Genomic DNA, 12,049 nt, shown 5'->3' with positions numbered 1-12,049 from the left:
CAAAGTTGTTTGTGCCATTAAATTTCTCCACATCTATCTTCATAGAGTGGATATTCAGACTTTGAATGGTCTTCGCGCCAGAAGAACCACCCTCGACACCCGAAGCACCTTCTTTCCCCGACATCTTACGCACCAACGAACAAAGAATAGATCTAAAACTGAAAGATAGAGTCTTTACCAAAAGATTCCACCTTTATTACCAAACGAAGCCCTAGACGAGCCTCCAAATTGATCTACTCCTCCAAATAGCCCAAGCGTAGCCCGAGCTCTGATACCACTTGTTGTGCGCAGCGGAAATTTCGGCAGAGTTTCTGGTGCACAATAAGAGAGAAAGATCGATAAGAATTTTTGTTTCTCAAAGGGAACAAGAATCTGAAGCCTAATATCTCATCAAAGTGGAATATTAGCTCTTCCTCTCGTCAGCGCTAGGACTGCGCGTCGAGGGATCCTAAAAACTATTACAATGGTCACAAACTCAAACAAACCAATTTTACGTGGTTCGGCAAACTGCATACGTCCACGGGGCAAGGAGGGGGAGTCTACTATTAAAGAGAAAAAGAATACAATGGGTTTAAAACTCTCACAATCTAAACCCTCAAATAATCACTCTCTCACACACAAATATCTCTCAGTTTTTCTCTCAAAAGAAACAGCCACCGGAATAACACGCCGCCCAAAACTCACTTTTGCACGCTGCCTTTTTTTTCCCAGCCTCTACACGCCGCCAAAAAGAAAACTGCTACCCTCCTTCGCACACCTAAACCCTAGGCAATCCGAAGCTATATATAGCTACCTAAGGGTTTTCGGGTGGGCCTTGCTTTTGTCCGCTGAACAATTTCTTTGCACCCAAATTCTTGTTCACGTGAACTTCCCTTCCACGCGCTTTCATCAATGCATGTGGTCCCCACTTGCCACATCAAATTCACACATTCATCTTTTGCCCGCTGGACAACTCACAACTTCCACACTCTATGGTTCAGAATATTCTATTCGTATAAAGATTTTTATTGTTGGGGATTCAAAACAATCAAGTCGAAACATTTCCCTTCCGGACCTTGTGTTTGAGAATAGGAAAGTAAGAAAATCACAGCAAATAAAAGATAAAAAAAACCTGCAGGAAAGTAAGCAAGAAAGAACACATCAGATTTAACGAGGTTCGACAATCGTGCCTAAGTCCTCGGGAGTCACACCACACAATTCTTTGAATATTAATATTGAAGAAGATTATAATGCCCACAAATAGGATCTAATCTCTCTGAGACCACTCAAAAAAATTCTCTCAAAACCCTCTTTTTCTGATGTCTAATCTCTTCTAAGTCGTTCCATATATATAGAAAACCTAAAACCAAAACAGACTAGGAATTCTAAAAAAAAAAAACAGATTATGAATCCTAATAACATGTTACCAAAACAGATTAAAAATCATGTTACCAAAACAGATTAAAAATCATGTTATCAAAACAGATTAGAAAATCTGCTATCCAATAATTTGTTTGATTACAGCTTTGAATCTACGTCCCTTTGACTAACATTTATAGTGCCACTTTGGAATAATTTAATTTACTCAATCTAAATATAAATTTAGGAATATTTGTGACTGTGTTTGAAAATGACTATGATCATCTAATAAGAAAAGATCCTTAAAAGATTTAGAGGGGTAAGACGTGTACCTCATCCAAGCACACGAGACGAAGGTCGTACCCATCACGAGTCACTTCCATCAATAATTTAACTCAAAAAAAATCCGCCCTGCTCATTGTCACTCATTATCCTTTTCTCATGATAGCGTATTTAGGTTTACTCGCTAGAAAATGTCAACAATTTATTGTTATGGCTCTCTCTTTTCCACACCGGTTATTGTTGAGGAGCTGAGGTTACCTTCTTTTCCCTTATTGACTCTCAATCTTTTCATATTATCATTTCCAAAATTAGCACGAGAAATATTTGCATAAAACATTACTACTCCTAGTTTGGAAAGGGTTAAGGAAGAGGGGTTAATAAAAGAATTAATGTAATTAGTCCATTCGATAATCTGAAGGATTAAATTATTAAACCGTTAAATAAGTTTTATTTTAGTCATTGTGATCAGTTTTAGTGTTTGGGAGTAACAATGATTTTGACTATTTTTTTATAATTAGAAGGGTTAACTCTTAATCCTTCAAAATAGGAGTATTAGTAAACCATTCATTTTGAGGGGTTAACTCATTTTAATCCATCTAGAGGGATTAGCTTAACCCTTTTATATTCTTTATGTTTGGTAAATTATGGAGGGTTAACTCATTTTAACCATTGTATAGATTTTTTGTGTTTGGCGGGTTAAGAAGGGGTTAAATCTCCTTAACCCCCCACTTAACCCTTTGCCAAACAGTATCACAGGTATGAATACTCCCGCTGCATCCCCACCGGTTGCCAAATAAATTATGGTCACGCTTCATGTGAGTTTTTTTATATAATTTAATTTGTCAAATTTGAAAATTAAAAAATTTAAATGCTAGTATGGTAAATTATAGAGGTAGATATGAAAATAAATTTATATAGTGATCTTTAAACTTTGGTGGGTGGCAAGTTACATCGATGCCCCTTTTTCTAACCGTATAGAACCAAAAGGAGAGCAAAACTTCACAAACCGAACCACAACAAATTACCAAATAAAGCCACGTCCTCCTTTTGAGCCACAGGAGCCCATCTCAGTGTCCACACACTAACAAACTGTCCCTTTCCGCTCTCACTTGCTACTTTTTAAAGCTAAGTTTTGATAAAGCATGAATATAGATAAACATAAGGATAGAAGAGCTTTTATTATTATCCAACATAAGAAAGATATTTATCTGGACTTATCAAATTGTACGACATACAAAAATTGGATGATTTGTTCTCTTATATTGATCCACATATATATGTGTTGACCTACATAAAGGTAAAATGTCTTTAGCAAGGAATAAGTTGAGTGTCAATACACACGTATGTGCGGTTAAAAAAAAAAAAGGGGACATCAGTTTATCCTTTTTTTTAATGAATTATCAAGAAACAAAGGACTCGTGAATCCCACTATGTTAGTCACATTAGCGCATTTTTAACTAACAATTCTATCTGATTGCATGAACTTCGCTGTCGAATAACAAAGTATGCTATCAAGAAGTACTCTTAAGTATGAATTTCAACTTTTTTCATACGCCTAGAAAAAATTAGTTCGGCAGCTCTCCAACACCGCGTTAGATTTGAACGCGCTCTAATTTTTAAAGTGTTCTGCTAATCGGCAAAAAACTACATTAGAAATGATCTAATTCGCTTTCACTTCGTCTTTTGAGCGCCTAAGCCGGTTTAATCGTGTATAATTAGGATCTGTTTGGATCTGTAAGGGAAACTGAGTGAAGGGAAGAGAGTTCCTTTCCCCTTGGTTACACCACAATTTGGGAGGTAACAATTTTTATACTATTAGAGGGTGAACTAAAAGGAACTAGGGTGAATTAACTTCACCTCATAAGTGTTCCCAAACAAGATGAATGGAGGTGAATGGTTTCCCTAACTTCCCTTCACCCTCATTCCTCTCAATCCAAACAAGCCCTTAAGAGGGGAGTTGGCCCACAGCTAAACTAAGTTCGGTCTCGATCGAACCCGTTTTAATGATTAATCGTGACCAATTTCAACTAGTAATTACCAATAATACCCTCAACTTAATACGTATCCGAAGCGGGGTTAGCTTAGCTCGATCCTTCCCCCATTGGTACACCTTCACAAGCTAACAATCATCAGCTATTACATCAAAACTTTTTCATGAAAATGGAAAGAGAGAAGCAAAGAGGGAGCAAAAGGCATGGGACCCACCCCCCGCCGAACCCAAACCCAAACCCAACCGAAACCAAAAGCCTCATTACGACTCCGCTCCAAAAACCCAAAACCCCTCCCCAAAAAAAAAAAAAATAATGTCAGCAGCCCAAGACTCCACCCTTTACTGGCTACCCGACTGGACGCAGACTTCGAGCTCGGCCGCAGCCTCTCATCTTCACCCTCATCTCGCCCTCGTTCTCTCGCCATCTCGTCTCTACCATCGCTGGGGCCTCAGGCCGTCCGGGCCAGACCCGACACCTTCGGCCCGTCGGGCCTCGACCGGGCGTATCAGCGGCCTGCCTGTTGTTCCTGAACAAGCGCAGGGGCGAGCGAGGGCGGGGGAGGCGCCGATGACCAGGATTCGGTCTGCTGTTCGATTTGCCTGAGCGTGTTCGTCGACGGGGAGAAGGTGAAGATGCTGCCGAGGTGCCGGCATAGTTTCCATCCCGAGTGCGTTGATCGGTGGCTGAAGACGAGGTCGAGCTGCCCCATGTGTCGAGCCGAGATCCAAGAAGGTGATGACGGAGGCGGGGTTTGAAGCTCGATCGGAGGGGTGTTTTAGGGGAAATCACAGTGTTCGTGGGGTTTAGTTTGTGAGAAACGGCAGAGTTAGGGGGGTTCTGTGAATTTTACGCTAATTTAAGTTGCGTTGTACATTCTCTGTATTATTTTGATTTTTATAGTACTAAAATTTTCCAAAGCCTTGTTAAAGGTTTTCAATTTTTTTTCCCTTGTAATGATTTTTTCTTAATCTAGTTAGTTACCTGCGCAATAATTCTTATTTGTGGATCACTGCCTTCAAATCTTAATGTTTACTAATTTACATTTACGTTCTTCTGATGTTGAGTTAAAATATGTTTCTCACTTAACATGTTAAATTCCAAAATAAGAAAGTGAAGATGGCAAAACTTCTGGATTCGGATCCTCTCCACTATCTAAAAAGTAGTGGAGGGGCCGCTATATAATCATAACTATTGATTATCTAGTTGGTGGTTATGATTTTTTATTTGAGTGCAAATTAGGAAATGGTGCAATACACGGGGGTACGGTGTGTGTTGGATTTAAATTGTATCATAACAGCATACTAAGTAATCAACGACTGAAATTAAAAATAGTGATCTCTCCACTACTTTTTTGTAGTGGAGATGATCCAAATTCCTCAACGCCTAATATGTCTGAAATGCAAATATTTTTCTATTATATACTCCGCATCTACTCTATTTACAGACGTACTTTTCAAATATGTGAATTTATCCTAAATTTTAACAGTGTGATAAAAAGGGCTAATTACATATAGGTCCCCTATATTATTGCCCAATTGTGCATAGACCCCATCCCCATATTATACAGCTTGCACTATTTGCTCAATTGTGGATAGGTCTCTTCAGTTAATATTTTTTAACTCTTAAATTAGCCAAAAAAAAAGTTTACTCAGATAATCCATCCGTACAAATATAACTATTGGGAGTCTATGTGCGCTAGAGATATAGCACAAGGGTGTCTAGCTGGAATAATCCCTTACAAATATGCAGATTTTTAGGGCAAAATTTATAACTATTGGGAGTCTATGTGCGCTAGAGATACTGCACAAGGGTGTGTAGCCGGAATAAACCCTTATAAATCTGCAATTAAAACAGGCTTCGTGTGCGAACAAAAATCCCTGCACAGTATTACAAAATTTATAATCAATACAGATTTCCAACGGAGATTTTGTGAAAGAATTAACCTGAGGGCCTGTTATATATTTGTCCAATGCCGAGGTAGCAACAAACATTGAGCTTTGGAATTTTTCCCATAAAGTAAAGATTCCTCTATTTCTTGATCTCTGTACATCCGTGTCTATTTGTGCCTTATTACAGGGCTAGATTGATTGGGTTGTTGTTGTTTCCACCATTAATTTTGGAGGAGTGACCTTCACCAGTTTGAGGGCATCAACATGTCCTCTACTATTTCTCTTTAATATATATATATATATATATATATATATATAATTATATAAGCTATTATTATATATATATATATATAGCAAAAGTTTTGTGTCAACTTAACGTGGATAGCAAAAATTGTTCACCAAACTTTTTTTAGCCTTGATAGTTGGCCTAGCAGATCGCATAAAAGATATGAAGAGATTTTTTTTAAATATACAAGAAAAGCTATTTTGCTCTGGCGGCGTGATGCGATCGCGGCAAGAGAGGAGGGGGTCGCCGTGGCGACCAAGTGAAATGGGTACGCGCCACCGCCCCCTCGCTCTCTTGCGCGTGCATCACGCGCGAGACAAATAGCAGGGACCTGCTTTTTATATATATAAATGAGTGGCTAAAAAAGTTTGGTGACATCCACTTAAGTTGACCATAAGATTATATATATATATATATATATATATATATATATATATATATATTTATATATATATATATATAATAAATATATATATATATATATATATATATATATATATATATATATATATATATGTGTGTGTGTGTGCCGGCGCGCAGCGCGCGTGCGACGCGCGCGGCGTGCGTGTAACATATACATATACAATACTACACGCACACACACACACAATATATATAATATTATTTAATATATATTATATATGTATATACATATATATATATATATATATAGTATAGTATAGTATAATATATATATATATATATATATATATAGAGAAGAGAGATGGGAAGAGAGAGAGGAGAGAAATGAGTATGCTTTTTACCGAAGCACAAAAAAATAATGTGTTGTAGTAGGTGTCACATTCCCCTGCGCACTGCATATGAAAATCAATATGCACACACTCACATGGCTTGGGTTGCACGGTGGGAATGCCAAATGAGAGGAATGAGAAATGAGACATCTCAGCTACCAAAACATTAAATTGTAAGCTGGGTACCGAAAGCATACAATATTTTTTTCATATATATTATAATCTATATATTATATATAATTATAATATATATATAATATAGTATATATATGGGTTGAAAATAAAGAATATTTATTTGTTTTCTCTTTGGATTAATTTGACATAGGCCCTCTTGTAGCATCACTATTATGAATTTACTACGCTATAGTTTCGATGTAGCAAATAAAACCCCTGAATTAAACTTTTGGATTGTTCTACCTTCAGATAGACTCAATAATTTCATCAAGAATAAAGGAGTCAAAAAAAACTTTTGGATTGTTCTACCTTCAGATAGACTCAATAGTTTCATCAAGAATAAAGGAGTCAAAAAAAGGTGGGGAAGAAGAGGAGTATGAGGTAGTAAGTTCAAAACTAGGTATCTATGTGCAATTAGCTCTTGTCCTTGTCCTTTCGTATGTTCATTGTAATAGACTTTAGCGCAAATTTGTTAATGAGCAAGTAGAGTGTATTTATTTACTCTCAATTAATTCTAAATAGTTAAAGCTACTAAAGTTTTTATTGCGACTAGTTTTTATGCGTGTGCCGTGCACGCGGTTAAATATCAAAATAATTTATTTTTTTATTTTATTACAAAATAAGTCAGATTCATTTTAATTATTAAATTTGCTATAATTTTTATTTAAACATTATAAAAAATTGATGTAATGAATTTTTAAGCTAAACTGGGATCAATATACTTAATTGGGAAATCATGATTGATTTCCATAGAAAAAGTTATCAGTTGACATAATAATATCTTCAAGTAGAATATATAGTAAAATAAAATAAGTTAAATTGATACTACATGTCATATTCTAAACTCTACTAATTTATAATCTATAGTATGGAGTCAAGGATGAATAACAATATCATTATGAACTACAGTTCTAACAATAAAAAGATAACATTTCTTATTGCATTGGAAATATAATTGCATTGCCCTTTTCAACATTATAAGCTCATGTTTTATAATAAACAATCTCAAAAGCAAACATAAAAAAAAGGAAGTACGATAAACATGATATATATATAAGATCTTAGCCTACATTATTTGATAGACTTAAAATAATAAAAAAACAAAACTAAAGATTAATGGTAACTATAGTATATTTTTATATGATAAAAGCAATCACATAAGCATACAAAAATACTAAAAATTTTGTATGAATATTCATTCTAAAAATTCCTATTTTTACTCAAAAAATAAGTTATAGTATAAAATATTCAAAAAATATTACCATTTATTCTTTTTGTTTCATATTTTAATTAAACTGAGATAAATTTTTTTCACCTTTATCTTTTTATTGGGAAATTCTAGAGTAGCGTCTTAATCATCTACATCAATTGTGATATCATGTTGGAGTTAAATTTCTTGAAAATAATTTCTTTAAATAATAAAGTCCAACACCAAAATCAATCCATTTGTCTTTTGCTCCCCCTCAAAATACCATAACCCTAATCCATGAAATGAGTTTATACATAATGAAGAACAAAAGATAATGTAAAGAGAAAAAAGGAAAAAAGAAGGAATTGAATAAGAATCGCTAGGTTTGTACATGATAAAGAGCAAAAGACAAGATAAGAGTAAAGAAGGAATTGAATAAGAATCGCTAGGTTTGTACATGATAAAGAGCAAAAGACAAGATAAGAGTCCAAAAATATATTAGGATATACTTGGATCTAGGTTTGTACATGATAAAGAGCAAAAGACAAGATAAGAGTCCAAAAATATATTAGGATATACTTGGATCAATTAAATTATATTATTACTCATAATTGATCATATACAAAAGAGACAAAATGTGTTGACAATTTTAAACTATAAAACAGACTGTATGTGCCCTCTAACATAATTTTTTAATGCAAGCAACCCCCAAGATTAATTTTGAAAATCTCTCGATTTTATGGAAGAGTTTGGGTGTAAAGAACAAATATTAAATTATCTAATCCGATTAAAGTAGGATCATATAAGTTAACATCATACATGAAATTTATTTTAATCAAAACCCATATATAAGTATTATAATTGGCATTGAGATCAAAGATAAGTTTGAGATTCCCTTTGACTTTTATACAAACAATATCTATTTAAATATCAATAGTATAATTAAACTTTGTGATCTAAAAAGAAATCAGACATATAATATAATTAAAATAATCTAATTTAATCTAATAATAAGAAAATAAATAAAAGTACTATGATAGTTGTTGCAATTTTATAATTCATAATTCTTAAACAATCTAATCTATTATAATAAAAAGAAACTAACAAAGGTACATACTTGTTGAAGGAGATAAAAATACTATGAAAATTATTGTAATTTCTTAATCTGAAAAAGATCAAATATACAATATAATTAATTATTTTAAAATAATATAATATAATCTAATAACAAAGGCACATGTCTGTAGAAGGAGATAAAATTGCTATAGAAATTATTGTAATTTCTTGGCTTATATATATTGGTATATGATGTTATATGTGAGAGGATAACAATTATAAATAGAGTTATATTTAAATAATAATAGTATAATTAAATTTTGAAACTAACTATGCAGTACTTTGAACTACTTTAATTTTAGTCGGTAAGAGATCACCACTTTGTGTGTAATTATTAATTATATAATATATGAATAATTATTTGTAGATTGGCATTATTAATCATGTAGCACGTGAATAATTGTTTACAGTTTGATCGTTGATCACATATAAGAGCGATGTGGTAAATTTGACATTTAATAAATCGTCTAATTAACTTAAGCGTATCGTGAACTACTTGAATTTTAGTCGGTCAGAGATCGTCACGTGTGTAATTATTAATCATATAGCATGTGAATAATTATTCTTAGTTTAGCATAATTAATCATGTAGTACGTGAATAATTATTTGCAGTTTGATCATTGATCACATATAAGAGCGAGGGGGGGGGGGTAAATTTGGTATTTAATAAATTGTCTAATTTACCTAAGTTGCTCTTTCATTCAGGTTTATATTTCAATTTAAACTATATCATTATCTTTATAATATGTATATTCAATAAGAATTCATCAATTTATTAACTTACTCTTACTTAATGGATTAGTATTTGAATTCCAAAGGTATTTTTGTCTAATAAAAAAATTTTCTCGAACTCGTGCTTTTAAAGGGAGTATGATCTACAAAGTCAGTGATAAAAGGCAAGAGTTCTCTCTAACTATAATACACAAATAGACGGGAAATAAGATAGATGTAGCTCTTTTCATTGTCAGAAGGAAATCAAAACAGACCCAAAACTAAAGATTAAAGATTAAAATAGTGAAATTTGTGAAATTCCCTCGGTGATATGATAGTAATTTTTCACTGTGTAAAATTCCCAGAGGCTAGTGTATTGAAAGTTTCATTTTGCAAAATTTCTATAAATAAGTGATATTTTTCGACGTGTCAAAATTAAAGTGTTTTCGACACAAATAATTCTTTTAGAACAAAAATGCCTGCATTGCAATCCGCGTTGTTATAGAATAAATTTAAGGGGAAAATGCTTCCAGGCCCTAAAACCCAAGAAAACATGCTTCCCCCCAAGATTTTATCAACGAGTGCTTTGCCCCTAAAAATAAAGATTTTGTTCTCTGAGCCCCCAAAACACAAAACCCAAGAGATTAAAATATGTGATGACCATAATACCCTTCTCTCTCTCTTTATGATGATGTTACTGATAGTTAAAATGATTGATGAACATTGTTATTTTATTATTTTTGTTTTTTATTATTTCCGTTGTTGATGAGAGGGAGTAATTGTTTTTGTTTGTATTAGGAGATTGTTAAGGTTATAGGTTTAATTGTTAATGTTACAAGTTTAATTTGGTTACAGGTCAATTGTTAAGGTTATGGACCCCTTCTCTCTCTATATATATCATGATATTATTGTGATGATAGTTGAAATGATTAATGGGGATTGTTATTTTATTATTTTTGTTTTTTTATTATTTTAGTTGTTGATGGGGAAACTAATTGTTTTTGTTTGTACTGGAAGATTGTTAAGGTTACAGGTTTAATTGTTAAAGTTACGGGTCAATTGTTAAGGTTATGGGTCCATTCTCTCTCTCTCTCTCTCACTACCACATATTTGCTCTAACGCAACGGTTTAAAACCATCGCATTAGCATCTAAACCGTTGCAGTTGCACAAGCGCAGCGGTTAGCAAACTGTCTTCATTGCTGCCGTTGCCCTAGCCATAAGGCAGAGGTTGCAAAACCTAACGCAACGGTTTCTAAGACGAGACTAACGCAAACGGTTTTCACAAAATGCAACGTTTTCTGTAGCGGTTTATTGATGCCTACTATAGCGGTTCCATACACAAAGGCAACGGTTATTGCAAATGCAACAGTTGCAAATGATGGTTTCTTAATACCTAATGTCGCGGTTTCGTACACAAGAGCAGCGGTTTTTTCAAAATCAGGGAGCAAAGACAACAGTTGTTTTGTAGCTAATGCAACGTTTTGCTTTGCTATGACAACACTTTTATAGGACTACGACAATAGTTTTATAGGGCTATATCAGCACTTTTCAAGAAATTTGACCAATAAGCAAACACAGTTACATAAACCAAAATAAAAATGGAATAAGAACACACTACATTAAGATATCATCAAAATGAAAATAATGAAGCATTCATATGTTTTAAGCCCATCATTCAAAAATAAGTAGTTACAAGATAACTTCAATCCATCAAAATATGATCAATTCATAACCATCAAAATATGATCAATACAAAAGTACAAGTCTGTTCCAAAAGATTCATATATCAAAGCCATCTTGACCGCATTCTCCTATTTAAGTCTTTATATCCCCTACAAAAAATAAAGAAACGTATCAAATATCATGTTAGCAACAAACTGAAAAGGTAATTTTTTTAAACTAACCATTACAAGGAAAAAAAAAGCTCAAGTAACATTAGTAAATAAGGAGACAATTGATCCTCAGATAGCTATAGTTTCTCTTTTATATTAAAAAAGAGAAAGAAAATCACTCACCTACATCAAAACCTCTTCCATTTAAGCAAAATAGTGGCTACAGTTTCTTCAAAATTAATCCTCTTGTTGCCATTAATAACAATATATTCAATCAACATTCTTGGGACATGAAGTATATCTAAGGACTCCTTTTCATTAGATTGTATCCCATATACATTGATGGCATAAAGCTCAAAAACACATTCTGCCATGCAAGCAACAATTGTGTGAAGCATACAAATAACAATTTATAACAAAGAAAAAAAACAAAAACAAAAAACAAATACAGATCTATACAGATGAAGTTTAGCACTCAGTAAGAAAAT

General features: G+C 33.4%; 1 long non-coding RNA gene across 1 annotated transcript; it reads right to left on the bottom strand.

The window, feature by feature from the left end:
- On the bottom strand, positions 11,355–11,798 carry LOC109822727. Its single transcript, XR_002242246.1, has 2 exons — positions 11,745–11,798; positions 11,355–11,561 (listed from the first exon to the last, which is right to left on the bottom strand). It is a non-coding gene; the product is annotated as an uncharacterized LOC109822727 (long non-coding RNA).

Source organism: Asparagus officinalis, chromosome 8 (assembly GCF_001876935.1).
Source record: "Asparagus officinalis chromosome 8, Aspof.V1, whole genome shotgun sequence".
Classification (NCBI taxonomy): Eukaryota; Viridiplantae; Streptophyta; class Magnoliopsida; order Asparagales; family Asparagaceae; genus Asparagus; species Asparagus officinalis.
This window is presented reverse-complemented; position numbering and strand designations above follow the sequence as displayed.